General features: G+C 39.5%; 1 long non-coding RNA gene across 1 annotated transcript; it reads left to right on the top strand.

Moving 5' to 3' along the window:
- Positions 1–7,233: 7,233 nt before the first annotated feature.
- LOC119879291 lies at positions 7,234–12,356 on the top strand. The gene is made up of 3 exons (XR_005387431.1): positions 7,234–7,294; positions 7,486–7,578; positions 12,223–12,356. It is a non-coding gene; the product is annotated as an uncharacterized LOC119879291 (long non-coding RNA).
- Positions 12,357–16,183: the final 3,827 nt, after the last annotated feature.

Below are 16,183 nucleotides of genomic sequence, written 5' to 3'. Positions count from 1 at the left end.
GTGGAGAGAAAACCCACGCGGGGCGGGGGGGACAGAATTCAATCCTTTGAAATGTGTTAGGAGTTGCATTAAAACTCACGATTTCATCAAGTTTGCTATGTGTTCCGTGTGAACTTTTAAAATAAATTCTAAATGACCTTTTATTTGAATGTAGAAACCTGTAAAGAATGTTACTCTGCACCTAGCAGTGAGACATAAGCTGGGTAAACTATGGAAATACAACTTTTTCTGGCGCCCACTAAAAGACAGAATAAGCCAAAGGTATTTGGAGCGGGGACACAAAGTGCTTGCTTCATAAATCCCAAGAAAAGCTACCACAAAATATAGTGCAAATAAATTCTCGTGGGTGGTACCTAGAAATTTCCATATACAGCGGGAAGAAAATTTTAGAAGCCAAAGGTTCTTTGCGGAGCCGTTGCCTTTTCAGAAAAGAACTGTGGACCATTTAGAAAAAGAAAACTGCATTTCAACAAGTCTAATTTCTATCATGCTTATTGCTGTTCACAATCCATGTGTCAATATGACATGCAGATGTTTTTCAAAGTTATTCATGCATATTGGCCTCATACACGTTGTATTATGTAAACAGTTATTTAAGAACCTGGATTCATTAGGATTGTGTGTGTGTATGTGTGTGGTTTTCATTTGTAATTTCAGAAATCAAATGGGAGTGCTAGTAAAACAACATTAAAATGCACCATAATTGGGCTGTGGATGGGACACTTGGAGTGGAAGTGTGAGAGACACACATGAAATCTGGGAAGGAGAAAGGAAAATGCCATTTGATGTTGAAGTCCAGAGTGGGAATTGACTACATCTGATTATTCCTATGAGTGAGTAATTGAGGAGAAAGGCACCTAGTGACTAATCATGATGTAATGCTGTGGTTACTGAGATGAAATAAAAGAATGGCTACTGCCTCACTAACAAATTATAGCAACAACATGGGGGGAAATAGCATTAATAGGACAGGCATACCCAAATCAAACTTTTTCAATGGTATTCATATTATTAAGTTCTTTGAAAAGCCATAAGCAAGGACCCAAACTCAGTACATAAATGTCTAAATCCAAAAATTCAAAAAACAACACCTATTCAGGACCCCTCCCAACTAAAGCTGCCACTGTTAACCCATTCAGATTTATCTGACTTTGTTCTTTTCAGGCTATAAACTTTTGTTCTTGAAAAGTCAGAACTTAATTACTTACAACACTACAGGTCTTATGGAGCGTCCAATCAGTGCAGCCCCACGCTTCTGAATCAGCCTCTGATGGACCTGCAGCCTCTGACCCACAGCCATTGGCTCTATATATGAGGCAGTGTCTCAAGATGAGCCAATACGTGTCTTCCTTGGTTATTCCACATGGGAAATTGAGGAAGAAGCATCTGCGATTCTTTCTTTTTTTTTTTTAATGAGCTCAACGTGTTTATTATTCAATTCAGCAGACATAAAGCCACTCTGTCTGATTGCTGTTGAGGTTTTTATTTTATTTTTTTTATTTTATTTTTTTATTTTTTATTTTTTTTTAAATTTATTTTTTATTGGTGTTCAATTTACTAACATACAGAATAACACCCAGTGCCCGTCACCCATTCACTCCCACCCCCCGCCCTCCTCCCCTTCCACCACCCCTAGTTCGTTTCCCAGAGTTAGCAGTCTTTACGTTCTGTCTCCCTTTCTGACACTTCCCACACATTTCTTCTCCCTTCCCTTATATTCCCTTTCACTATTATTTATATTCCCCAAATGAATGAGAACATATAATGTTTGTCCTTCTCCGACTGACTTACTTCACTCAGCATAATACCCTCCAGTTCCATCCACGTTGAAGCAAATGGTGGGTATTTGTCATTTCTAATAGCTGAGTAATATTCCATTGTATACATAAACCACATCTTCTTTATCCATTCATCTTTCGTTGGACACCGAGGCTCCTTCCACAGTGTGGCTATCGTGGCCATTGCTGCTATAAACATCGGGGTGCAGGTGTCCCGACGTTTCATTGCATTTGTATCTTTGGGGTAAATCCCCAATAGTGCAATTGCTGGGTCGTATGGCAGGTCTATTTTTAACTCTTTGAGGAACCTCCACACAGTTTTCCAGAGTGGCTGCACCAGTTCACATTCCCACCAACAGTGTAAGAGGGTTCCCTTTTCTCCACATCCTCTCCAACATTTGTTGTTTCCTGCCTTGTTAATTTTCCCCATTCTCACTGGTGTGAGGTGGTATCTCATTGTAGTTTTGATTTGTATTTCCCTGATGGCAAGTGATGCAGAGCATTTTCCCATGTGCATGTTGGCCATGTCTATGTCTTCCTCTGTGAGATTTCTGTTCATGTCTTTTGCCCATTTCATGATTGGATTGTTTGTTTCTTTGGTGTTGAGTTTAAGAAGTTCTTTATAGATCTTGGAAACTAGCCCTTTATCTGATACGTCATTTGCAAATATCTTCTCCCATTCTGTAGGTTGTCTTTGAGTTTTGTTGACTGTATCCTTTGCTGTGCAAAAGCTTCTTATCTTGATGAAGTCCCAATAGTTCATTTTTGCTTTGGTTTCTTTTGCCTTCGTGGATGTATCTTGCAAGAAGTTACTATGGCCGAGTTCAAAAAGGGTGTTGCCTGTGTTCTTCTCTAGGATTTTGATGGAATCTTGTCTCATATTTAGATCTTTCATCCATTTTGAGTTTATCTTTGTGTATGGTGAAAGAGAGTGGTCTAGTTTCATTCTTCTGCATGTGGATGTCCAATTTTCCCAGCACCATTTATTGAAGAGACTGTCTTTCTTCCAATGGATAGTCTTTCCTCCTTTATCGAATATCAGTTGCCCATAAAGTTCAGGGTCCACTTCTGGATTCTCTATTCTGTTCCACTGATCTATGTGTCTGTTTTTATGCCAGTACCACACTGTCTTGATGACCACAGCTTTGTAGTACAACCTGAAATCTGGCATTGAGAAGCCCCCAGCTATGGTTTTCTTTTTTAAAATTCCCCTGGCTATTCGGGGTCTTTTCTGATTCCACACAAATCTTAAAATAATTTGTTCTAACTCTCTGAAGAAAGTCCATGGTATTTTGATGGGGATTGCACTAAACGTGTATATTGCCCTGGGTAACATTGACATTTTCACAATATTAATTCTGCCAATCCATGAGCATGGAATATTTTTCCATCTCTTTGTGTCTTCCTCAATTTCTTTCAGAAGTGTTCTATAGTTTTGAGGGTATAGATCCTTTACATCTTTGGTTAGGTTTATTCCTAGGTATCTTATGCTTTTGGGTGCAATTGTAAATGGGATGGACTCCTTAATTTCTCTTTCTTCAGTCTCATTGTTAGTGTATAGAAATGCCACTGACTTCTGGGCATTGATTTTGTATCCTGCCACGCTACCGAATTGCTGTATGAGTTCTAGCAATCTTGGGGTGGAGGCTTTTGGGTTTTCTATGTAGAGTATCATGTCATCGGCGAAGAGGGAGAGTTTGACTTCTTCTTTGCCAATTTGAATGCCTTTAATGTCTTTTTGTTGTCTGATTGCTGAGGCTAGGACTTCCAGTACTATGTTGAACAGCAGTGGTGAGAGTGGACATCCCTGTCTTGTTCCTGATCTTAGGGGAAAGGCTCCTAGTGCTTCCCCATTGAGAATGATATTTGCTGTGGGCTTTTCATAGATGGCTTTTAAGATGTCGAGGAATGTTCCCTCTATCCCTACACTCTGAAGAGTTTTGATCAGGAATGGATGCTGTATTTTGTCAAATGCTTTCTCTGCATCTAATGAGAGGATCATATGGCTCTTGGTTTTTCTCTTGCTGATATGATGAATCACATTGATTGTTTTACGGGTGTTGAACCAGCCTTGTGTCCCAGGGATAAATCCTACTTGGTCAGGGTGAATAATTTTCTTAATGTACTGTTGGATCCTATTGGCCAGTATCTTGTTGAGAATTTTTGCATCCATGTTCATCAGGGATATTGGTCTGTAATTCTCCTTTTTGGTGGGGTCTTTGTCTGGTTTTGGAATTAAGGTGATGCTGGCTTCATAGAACGAATTTGGAAGTACTCCATCTGTTTCTATCTTTCCAAACAGCTTTAGGAGAATAGGTATGGTTTCTTCTTTAAACGTTTGATAAAATTCCCCTGGGAAGCCATCTGGCCCTGGACTCTTGTGTCTTGGGAGGTTTTTGATGACTGCTTCAATTTCCTCCCTGGTTATTGGCCTGTTCAGGTTTTCTATTTCTTCCTGTTCCAGTTTTGGTAGTTTGTGGCTTTCCAGGAATGCGTCCATTTCTTCTAGATTGCCTAATTTATTGGCGTATAGCTGTTCATAATATGTTTTTAAAATTGTTTGTATTTCCTTGGTGTTGGTAGTGATCTCTCCTTTCTCATTCATGATTTTATTAATTTGAGTCCTCTCTCTCTTCTTTTTAATAAGGCTGGCTAATGGTTTATCTATCTTATTAATTCTTTCAAAGAACCAACTCCTGGTTCTGTTGATCTGTTCCACAGTTCTTCTGGTCTCGATTTCGTTGAGTTCTGCTCGAATCTTTATTAACTCCCTTCTTCTCTTGGGTGTAGGATCTATTTGCTGTTTTTTCTCTAGCTCCTTTATGTGTAAGGTTAGCTTTTGTATTTGAGTTTTTTCCAGTTTTTGAATGGATGCTTGTATTGCGATGTATTTCCCCCTTAGGACTGCTTTTGCTGCATCCCAAAGATTTTGAATGGTTGTATCTTCATTCTCATTAGTTTCCATGAATCTTTTTAATTCTTCCTTAATTTCCTGGTTGACCCTTTTATCTTTTAGCAGGATGGTCCTTAACCTCCACATGTTTGAGGTCCTTCCAAACTTCTTGTTGTGATTTAGTTCTAATTTCAAGGCATTATGGTCCGAGAATATGCAGGGGACAATCCCAATCTTTTGGTATCGGTTCAGACCCGATTTGTGACCCAATATGTGGTCTATTCTGGAGAAAGTTCCATGTGCGCTTGAGAAGAATGTGTATTCAGTTGAGTTTGGTTGTAAAGTTCTGTAGATATCTGTGAAATCCATCTGGTCCAGTGTATCATTTAAAGCTCTCGTTTCTTTGGAGATGTTGTGCTTAGAAGACCTATCGAGTATAGAAAGAGCTATATTGAAGTCACCAAGTATAACTGTATTATTATCTAAGTATTTCTTCACTTTGGTAAATAATTGATTTATATATTTGGCAGCTCCCACATTCGGAGCATATATATTGAGGATTGTTAAGTCCTCTTGTTGAACAGATCCTTTAAGTATGATATAGTGTCCCTCTTCATCTCTCACTACAGTCTTTGGGGTAAATTTTAGTTTATCTGATATAAGGATGGCTACCCCTGCTTTCTTTTGAGGACCATTTGAATGAATGGTAAATGGTTCTCCAACCTTTTATTTTCAGGCTGTAGGTGTCCTTCTGTCTAAAATGAGTCTCTTGTAGACAGCAAATAGATGGGTCCTGCTTTTTTATCCAGTCTGAAACCCTGCGCCTTTTGATGGGGTCATTAAGCCCGTTCACGTTCAGAGTTACTATTGAGAGATATGAGTTTAGTGTCATCATGATATCTATTCAGTCTTTGTTTTTGCGGACTGTTCCACTGAACTTCTTCTTAAAGGGGAATTTTAAGAGTCCCCTTTAAAATTTCTTGCAGAGCTGGTTTGGAGGTCATATATTCTTTCAGTTCCTGCCTGTCTTGGAAGCTCTTTATCTCTCCTTCCATTTTGAATGAGAGCCTTGCTGGATAAAGTATTCTTGGTTGCATGTTCTTCTCATTTAGGACCCTGAATATATCCTGCCAGCCCTTTCTGGCCTGCCAGGTCTCTGTGGAGAGGTCTGCTGTTACCCTAATACTCCTCCCCATAAAAGTCAGGGATTTCTTGTCTCTTGCTGCTTTAAGGATCTTCTCCTTATCTTTGGAATTTGCAAGCTTCACAATTAAATGTCGAGGTGTTGAACGGTTTTTATTGATTTTAGTGGGGGGATCTCTCTATTTCCTGGATCTGAATGCCTGTTTCCCTTCCCAGATTAGGAAAGTTTTCAGCTAGTATTTGTTCAAATACATATTCTGGCCCTCTGTCCCTTTCGGCGCCCTCGGGAACCCCAATTAAACGTAGGTTTTTCTTCCTCAGGCTGTCGTTTATTTCCCTTAATCTATCCTCATGGTCTTTTAATTGTCTGTCTCTTTTTTCCTCAGTTTCCCTCTTTGCTATCAACTTGTCTTCTATGTCACTCACTCGTTCTTCCACCTCGTTAACCCTCGTCGTTAGGACTTCTAGTTTGGATTGCATCTCATTCAATTGATTTTTAATTTCTGCCTGATTAGCTCTAAATTCTGCAGTCATGAAGTCTCTTGAGTCCTTTATACTTTTTTCTAGAGCCACCAGTAGCTGTATAATAGTGCTTCTGAATTGGCTTTCTGACATTGAATTGTAATCCAGATTTTGTAACTCTGTGGGAGAGAGGACTGTTTCTGATTCTTTCTTTTGAGGTGAGGTTTTCCTTCTAGTCATTTTGCTCAGTGCAGAGTGGCCAAAAGCAAGTTGTATTGGGAAAAAGAGAAAAAGAGAGGAGAGAAAGAAGGAAAGAAAAGAGAAAGAGAAAAAAAGGGGAAGAAAAAAAACGAAAAAAAAAAGAAGAAAAAGAGAAAGAAAAAGAAAGGAGAAAAAAAGGGGGTGGGGGAAGGAAACAAATCAAAAAGCAAAACAAAACAAAAACAAAACAACAACAAAAAAAGAACCACAGGGGAGTATCTTCTGATTCTGTGTACTTTAAGTCCCTTGGCTTCTCCTGGAGGTTGTCCGTCTAGCTGGTGTTCTGGGGGAGGGGCCTGTTGTGCTGATTTTCAGGTGTTAGCAGTTGGGGGAGCTGCTGTGCCCCTGCCTGGTGCAGGGCTCAGTGGGGGTTGTTTGCCCCGTGAGGCCGCAGGAGGAACAGCCCCAGTGGCGGGGCCGCTCTGGAAACCTGGATTCAGCTCCGGCAGGAACTCCGTCTGCAGGGCCTGGAGGCTCCGGGGCGGGGCCGCTGATCTGCTCAGCTGGGGCAGGAGCGTCCTCGCTGTCCTGGGCCCTCCCGGCCTCTGCCTGTCCCGGGGGAGGCGGGATCCTGGGCTGTGTCCCGGCGCCCTGTGCTCCGGGGCCTGCGCTGTTGGATTCGCGCTCCCGGGCCGCGCAGCCCCCTCCGCGGAGCCGCCGCCCGAGCCCCTCCGAGCTGCTCCTGGAACCGCGCAGGCCCCTCCGCACGGAGCCTCTTCCTCTGCCCGAGCCCCTCCGAGCTGCTCCCGCTGTTGAGGTTTTTAAATGCTTCTTTCCATTTTTGCGTTTACGCTGTTGTGAGAGGGTAACAGTTTGTGGATCAGCACCAGCCCGGGGGAGGGGGGACGCATTTTGAGTAGCAATATGATGGAAGATGAAGCGATTGCCTGAAAGATGCTAGCTGTGAGCATCTGAGGAGGGGATCAAACCCAGGTCTTCTTACTCCAGGTACAGAAAGACTTGCTCCCCCTGCGAGCCTGCCACTGAACCTACCTGAAGCTTTTCTTCCCCTGTAACCATGGACAAAAGGAGGTCCTTGAGGTGGGTAGTAGCAGTCCTTCAGACACAGCAATGGAGACATCACTCCCCATTCTCCACATATCCCCAACTATAGGCAACCGTTATTCTGTTTTCTGTCTTTATGGATTTGCCTGTTCTGGACATTTCACATGAATGGAATCATACGATATTTAGTGTTTTCTGACTGGGTCCTTTCACTTGGATGTTGTCTTCAGGTTCGTCCATGTTTCGCCATGTATCAGTACTTCATTTACTTTTATGGCTGAATAATATTCCATCCATACCACTTCTATTTATCCATTCATCAATTGATTGCCATTTGGGTTTCCCCCCACTCTTTGGATATTACAAACAATGTAGCTATAACCATTCTTTTCTATCATTTTATGTGGACATAGATTTTTATTTCTCTTAGGTATATATTTGGGCATGAAATTGCTGGGTTGTATGTTATCTCTCTGTTTAAGGTTTTGAGGAACTGCCTGACTGGTTTACAAAGTGGCTGTGTGATTTTACTTTCCCACCAGCAACAAATGACAGTCCCACTTTCTTCTCATCCTCAATAACACTTTGTTATTGTCTGTGTTTTTGCTTGTAGCCATCCTAGTGGGTGTGAAGTGGCATCTCACGGTGGTTTTGATTTGTCTTTCCCCGGTGACTAATGATGTTGAACATCTTTTCATGTGCTTACTGGACATTTGTGCATCTTCTTTGGAGAAATGTGCATCCAGATCCTTTGTCCATTTTTAATTTGGTTATTGTCACTTTCTTACAGAGTTTTAAGTGTTCTTCATTTATTGTAGAGACAGGTCCCGTATCAGATATATGCACATATATTTGTAAATATTTTCTCCCATTCTGTGGGTTTTCACTTTCTTGGTGATGTTTTCTGAAGCATGGGCTTTTTACATTTCAATCAGGTTCACATTATCTATTTTTTTTATTGCTTGTGGTATCATATCTAAAATTCTATAGCCATATCCCAGATCATGAAGATTTACCTTTATGTTTCCTCCTAATCAGTTTATATTTTAAACTCCTATTTTGGTCATTGACCCATTTTCAGCTAATTGTTAATTTTTTTTTGTTTTCTTAAATCTTTAATTCCAGTATAGTTAAAATACAGCATTATATTAGTTTCAGGTGTACAATATAGTGATTCAACAGTTCCATATATTATTCAGTGCTCATCAAGGTAAGTGTACTCTATTTTTTCATTTATTTTTTGCATATTTTTTATTGAAGTTCAATTTGCCAACATATCGCATAACACCCAGTGCTCACCCATCAGGTGCACCCCTTAGTGGGTAAGTGTACTTTTAATCCCCTTCACCTATTTCACCAATCCCCCACTCGTCTCCCCTCTGGTAACCATCCCTTTGTCTTCTACAGTTGAGAGTCTGTTTCTCGGTTTCTCTTTCTCTCTCTCTTTCTGTCTCTCTCTCTCTCATTTTTTTTTCTCTGCTGATTTGTTTTGTTTCTTAAATTGCACATATCAGTGAAATCATACGGTATTTATCTTTCCCTGACTGGCTTATTTTGCTCAGCCTATACTCTGTAGATCCATCCATGTTGTTGTTGTAGATGGCAAGATTTTGTTATTTCTTATGGCTGAATAATATTCCATTATCTATATCTTTATTTCACATCTTCTGTATTTTTTAAAGATTTATTTATTTGAGAGAGAGAGCAAGAGAGAGCACGAGCACGTGGGGTAGGGAGGGACAGAAAGAGAGGGAGAGAGAATCCCAAACAGACTCTGCACTGAGCACAGAGCCCCTTGTGGCACTCAATCCCACAACCCTGATGTCACACCCTGAGCCAAATCCAAGAGTTGGATGCTTAACTGACTACACCACCCAGGTGCCCCTATATCACATCTTCTTTATCCCTTCATCCATCGATGGATGGTTGGGCTGCTTCCACAGTTTGGCTATTGTGAATAATGCTGCAATAAACATAGGGGCGCATACATCCCTTTAAATTAGTGTTTTTGTATTCTTTGGGTAAATACCCGGTGATGTAATTCCTGGATTGTAGGGTAGTTCTATTACTAATTTTCTGAGGAACCTCCATACTGTCTTCCACAGTGGATGCACCAATTTGCATTCCCAACAACAGTGCACAAGGGTTCCTTTTTCTCCACATTTGTGCCAGCACCTGTTGTTTCTTGAGTTTTTGATGTTAGCCATTCTGACACATGTGAGGTGGTATCTCATTGTGGTTTTGATTTGCATTTCCCTGATGAGTGATATTGAGCACCTTTTTATGTGTCTGTTGGTCATCCGTATGTCTTCTGTGGAGAAATGTCTGTTCATGGCTTCTGCCCATTTTTAATTGGATTATTTGCTTTTCAGGTGTTGAGTCTTATAAGTTCTTTATATATTTTGGATACCAATCCATCATCAGATATGTCATTTGCAAATATCTTCTCCCATTAGTAGGTTGTCTTTCAGTTCTGTTGGTTGTTTCCTTTGCTGTGCAGAAGCTTTTTATTTGGATGTAGTCCCAGTAGTTTATTTTTGCTTTTGTTTCCCTTGCCTCAGGAGACCTATCTAAAAAGATGTTGCTATCACCAGTGTCAGAGAAACTACTGCCTGTGCCCTCTTCTAGGATTTTTATGCTTTCAGGTCTCACATTTAGGTCTTAATCCATTTTGAATTTACTTTTGTGTATGGTATAAGAAAGTGGTCCAGTTTCATTCTTTTGCATGTAGCTGCTCAGTTTTCCCAGCACCATTTGTTAAAGAGGCTTTTTCCCATTGCATGTTCTTGCCTCCCTTGTCGAAGATTAATTGACCATAACATTGTGGATTCATTTCTGGGCTTTCTATTCTCTTCCATTGATCTATGTGTCTATTCTTTTTCAAGCTTTTATTTAAATTCCAGTTAGTAAACATAGAGTGTAATATTAGCTCTTTGTGTCTTTGTGCCAGTACCATACTGTTTTGATTACTACGCCTTTGTAATATAACTTGAAGTCTGGAATTGTGATGCCTCCAGCTTTACTTTTCTTTCTCAAGATTGCTTTGGCTATTCGGGATCTTTTGTGTTTCCATACAATTTTTTAGGATTGTTTGTTTTAGGTCTGTGGAAAACGCTGGTGGTATTTTGATAGGGTACTTTGATAGGTATTTTGCATTAAATGTGTAGATTGCTTTCGGCAGGACATTTTTTTTCTTTTTTTTTTTCGTTTTATTTTTAATTTTTTTATTGGAGTTCAATTTGCCAACATATAGCATAACACCCAGTGCTCATCCCATCAAGTGCCCCCCCTCAGTGCCTGTCATCCAGTTACCCCACCCCCGCCTACCTCCCTTTCTACCACCCCTTGTTCGTTTCCCAGAGTAAGGAGAATATTTATTCTTCCAATCCATGAGCATAGCATATCTTTCTGTTTCGTTGTGTCATCTTCAATTTCTTTCATCAGTGTTTCATAGTTTTCTGGTTACAGGTATTTCACCTCTTTGGTTAGGTTTATTTATAGGCGTCTTATTATTTTGGAGTGCAATTGTAAATGGGATTTGTTTTCTTAATATCTCTTTCTGCTGCTTCATGATTGGTGTATAGAAATGCAACAGATTTCTATATGTTGATTTTGCATCTTGCGGCTTTACTGGATTGAATTCTGTATCAGTTCTAGCAGTTTTTGGTGGAGTCTTTCGTGTTTTCAATATATAATATCATGGCATCTGCAAAGAGTGAGAGTTTGACTTCTTCCTTGCCGATTTGGAATGTCTTTTATTGCTTTTTGTTGTCTGACTGCTGTGGCTAGGACTTCCAGTACTATGTGGAGTAAAAGTGTGAGAGTGAACATCTTTTTCTTTATTGCTGAAGTATAATCGACATATGGTGCTATATTAGTTTCAAGTGTACAACATATTGACTTGACAATCCTGTACATTCCTCGGTGCTCACTACGACAAATGTAGTCACCATCTGTCACCATACAACATTATTTGTATGATATACTCAATATATTATACAATATAATATACTCAATGTATTATTATTGAGTATATTCCCTATGCTGTCCTTTTCTCCTCCATGACCTAGTTATTTTGTGACTGGAGGTTTGTAATTCTTAATCTCCTTTATCTATTTCACCCATCCTTCACCCACCTCCCTTCCAGCAACAGCCAGTTTGCTCACTGTATTTAAGAGTCTGTTACAACATTTTCTGGAGCCTATCAGTGAGACGTAAAGCAAAAGGGATGTTTCAAATGGGGAGGTGGCTTTCTTCATAAATACTGAAGATAATCTTCCAAAATATCCAGGGAAGTAAATCCATCTGTGTGGTGCCTAGATCTACCATATATATCAGGAAGGCAGTTTTGTAACCAAAGCCCTTTGCAAAAACATTTGCCTTCTTAGAGGATGAACTGAGATCTATTTAGAAAAACAAATCTCCATTTCATCCAGTCACTTAATTTCTATCATGCTAATTGCTGCTAGTTCAATATTCCCATGTTTGTCAATATGACATAAAGTTGTTTTTCTATTATTCATGCATTTTGGTGTCATTCCTGTCATTTTATGTAGAAAGTTATTTTGAGGATATAAATCCATTAGGATATTTGTGTGGGTTGTGGCACATGCACCCGTGTTTGGTTTTGGATTTTTTTTTTGTTTTGGTTATTTTTGTTTTTTGCATTTGTAATTTCAGAAATCAAGTGGGAGCACTAGAAAAACAAGTTAAAAATGTACTATCCCTGGGCTGTGGATGAAGACTGGATGTGGAAATATGAGGGACATGTATGAAATTTGCAAAGGAGAAAGGAAAATAAAGTTTAATGTTGAAGACCAAGCTGGAAATCGAGTGCATCTGATTATTCCCTTCAGTGGGTGATTGAGGAAAAAGGTACCTGGGGAGCATCTAATGCTGTGGTTATTCAGAAGGTGATATAAGAGAATGGATCCTGCTTCACTAATGAATACAAGCAACAATGCAAGGAAAATCATCTTAATAGGACAAGCATACCCAAGTCAATCTTTTTTCTACGCTATTCACATTATGCAATTCACTGAAAAGCATCAGGAAGGACCCAAATCCATTACAGAAATCTCTAAATCCAAAAGTTCAAAACAAAGTTTATTCAGGCTCCCTAGAATCTGTAGGTACTATTCTATCCTATTTAGATTTATCCGACTCTGTTCTTTTCATAATGTGTTTTTTTAAAGCTCAAAATTTATGACTTGCCACCTCAGCATAGGGATGATGGGAATGTCAGTTCAGAACATGTCATACCCCACACCCTTCTGAGGCATCCAATGAGGCCCTTACAGACTCTGAGCTACAGTTATTGGTCACTGTATGAGGAAGTATCCTTAGGTAAGCCATTAGGAGACTTCTTGGTTTGCCCCATTTTGGAAATTGAGAGGAAATCAACTGTGATTCTTACTGTCTTTTCTTTGTTTGATTAACAGCAGTTTTTAAATTATGGTGAATTCAGATATTTCTATATTAGTTTTCTAGGGTGATTATTCCAGTTACCAGGGACTGGTGAACTTAAGTAACATGTACTTCTTCGCAATTCTGAATGCTAGAGTTGAAAATCATGTGTCAGACACTTAGATGAGTCTGAGGTCTATGTGCAAAACATCTTTTATGGCCCACTTTCCTTATTGTCTTTTTCCACTTAGAATGGTACACTATTTCTCTTATACCACCCAGGGAGAGTCCAGAGAGATAAATTGGAGAGCAATGAATGTGTCCCACTTTTCTCTACATGTGGCTCTTCCCAATTGAGATTATCTCTATATATGGTATGGGGGAGTATAAGTATATAACCAATTTATTCCTACTATGCATTCATATGTAGAAGCAGCGATTATAGTACATTGAATTGGCCAAAAAGGTCCTATCCATGATTTTACATTAGCTTCCCTGCCTCACTATGAGCCCTGCCCAAATCCCATTAGCTGAATCCATGCACTTTTTTCCCAGAGGTCCAGGTAAGATAGTAACTTGAGCACCTATACCCAATAAGACCATTAAAATTTGAGTTCCACCCCTCCATCAAATTCTTTAGCATACTCATGTGAATGCGATGGCTTTCCCCTCTAGGCATCAGCCCCACTTCTGTTTTCAACTTTGAAACACCGAAGTTCGGCATGCATGGAGAGGTATTACAGACATGGAGGGAGAGAGTTCTATGCCATTAAACAAGACTTTGCATTACTTTCAGTTTTGACTGGCATGACAGCAGCTCATAACTCAACCAGATGTTTTCAGCATGCTTAATGCCTATATTGAGTGAAAAAGTCATCATGGTGGCACCTTTTATTTTAGCCTTGAGATCCCAGTCACTCAACAACCACAGCCATAGACATCCTGCTTTCTGGCTGAGGCTGTAAGGTTTCCTTGTTTTGGCTGCCTTGGGCTTCATTTATGTAGCAACAAATTGTTTTTAAAGAGTCCACTTTAATCTGGGTCATCTAATGTGCCATTGTCATAACATCTCCTAAATTGGGGTCCAGTTTCAACATTAGAGCTGAGAGTTTTCTAGGAAAACAATACTGATCACAAGAATTTATTTAGCTTCTTTTTGTCAGTTTCTCATTGTCCAATGGGTCACCCCACTGAAACCCAATCCAAGGCAATAAAAGCCAGTAATACAGTACTAGTCAATTCCTCACCTATGGCTTTTCATGGGAACTTGTCTGTCTCAAGAAAATCTCCCTGAGAATACCTAAGCCAAATCTAGAAGTGCCTTAGTGGCTCAGTGGTTGAGCATCTGCCTTTGGCTCAGGTCATGGTCCTGGGGTCCTGGGATCGAGTCCTGCATCAGCCTCCTTGCAAGGAGCCTGCTTTTCCCTCTGCTTATGTCTCTGTCTCTCATGAATAAATAAAAAAATAAAATCTTTTTTTTTAAATGCAGCCAAATCTAAGGTTGAAACAATAGACTGGATAGGATTGATCTAAAAGAACAGTGATTGCTATTTTCTTTAATAAGCATTTCATATCCCACAAATCTCATCTCCTTTACTATCAAAGTTTTAAAAATTCACCCAGTTTCTCCCCATTGCAGTTGTGTAACTGTTGTCTGAGAAGGAGATCTTCCAGGCTGAATTCTAGTGCTATAGTTGTTACAGTGGGATAGACATTAAGGTAACCACCAAATGGGGGAAGACATCTGCTTTCTGTAGGGTAGTTAACAACTAGGGCACCATTCAGGAAGGCATCTTTGAGCTTACTTCCCACTTATCAGTTGGTAACTACCTCCTCAATTTCTCATTAATAGTAATTAGGTGGAGGGCCATTTATTACATAGCTACTTATACAACTTGGTCAATAGATTGCTATTGATTCACATGAACATTCCCAAAATCTCATTAATTAGCCTGTATGGACCCAACTCTTCCTCTTCTAGAAAATTTTATCTTGGTCAGCATCATTGCCACATAGTCACCACCTCATTGCCAAAATTTTCAGGAACTGTGAACTATAAAAGTTAGTTTGCCACAGTTTTATGCATGCTGATAGAAAACACGGGACTTCTGGAGCAGAGATGAAGGACTATTTAATACTCAAAGCAGTAGCAGTAGCCGGAGTGTCAGCATTTTGCATTGGTTTCTTGAGCCACAGGGAATAGAAATAGGGCAAGATGACATCTTTGCCTGCAATCAATTGTGTTAAAAGAGAAAACCTGAGCTTAGAAGGCACAAATATTTCATAATGTAAGCATGCCTGCCTTTTGTTCCAGAGGAAAGCACTATCTCTATTTTTCAGGTCTTTATGCAAGTTGTCCTTCACTCTTATGGGAGACATTATTTCTGTATTCTAAGGATTTCCCCTATATAGACATCCTTGAAAAGATTGCCTGGAGTAAAGGGCAGGTTTTTGCTTGCAAAACATGCAGAAACAAGAGAGACCCATGGAGAATTGTCTTTCAACACGTTTCTAGTGTAAAACAAAATGTAGGCTGTAAATGTGTTGTTTGATGCACAACAAATTGAAGTCTTAGATGAATTTGCATATACAAATGTTATAAATGGGTATGAGAGAAAGGGAAATTATTTAGAAACTATAGAAAATCCTCTATATTTTTGATGGTCAGTTGAAAAGTGTTTCTAAAATAAAAACAGGCAAGTTGAAAAAAATGAATATGGTCTTTGCAAAATTGCTTTCTATTTTGAGGTCTGTATTATGAAACATGTTATAAAATTGTGAAAAAATACCTTTGTGCTTGTCGGTAGGGGAAGTTAAGTGACACAGCTGTTGACATGCAGGGAAATCACTTTTATCTGATTGGGAAAATAACAAGGATAAGACACAAATGAAAATACATGCATGGGGGTATATAGAGATCATTTTTATCCATCCTTCCCCTGCTATCCTGGAGTCACTAGGCCTAGACCATGAGGTTTATTACCTAGGGAAGGGAAGTGTGGCATCAAATATCATGGAGTAGGAGAAAAGAAAATATGACACAAATAAATTTTCACATGACATAAGAGGAAATAGAAAGCTAGGTAATTTCTAGGAAATTATGTACAATTTAACCTGTCATTCCCATAACAATAAACATAATTAATACCCAGGTCTTGGTTTATAAAACCATTTTTGCAATTAAAGAAACCAAGATGTCTTCCTGAGGAATGAGTGGTACAAGCCCATATTGGGC

The sequence above is a fragment of the Canis lupus genome, unplaced genomic scaffold (genome assembly GCF_011100685.1).
Source record: "Canis lupus familiaris isolate Mischka breed German Shepherd unplaced genomic scaffold, alternate assembly UU_Cfam_GSD_1.0 chrUn_S564H726, whole genome shotgun sequence".
NCBI lineage: Eukaryota > Metazoa > Chordata > Mammalia > Carnivora > Canidae > Canis > Canis lupus.
This window is presented reverse-complemented; position numbering and strand designations above follow the sequence as displayed.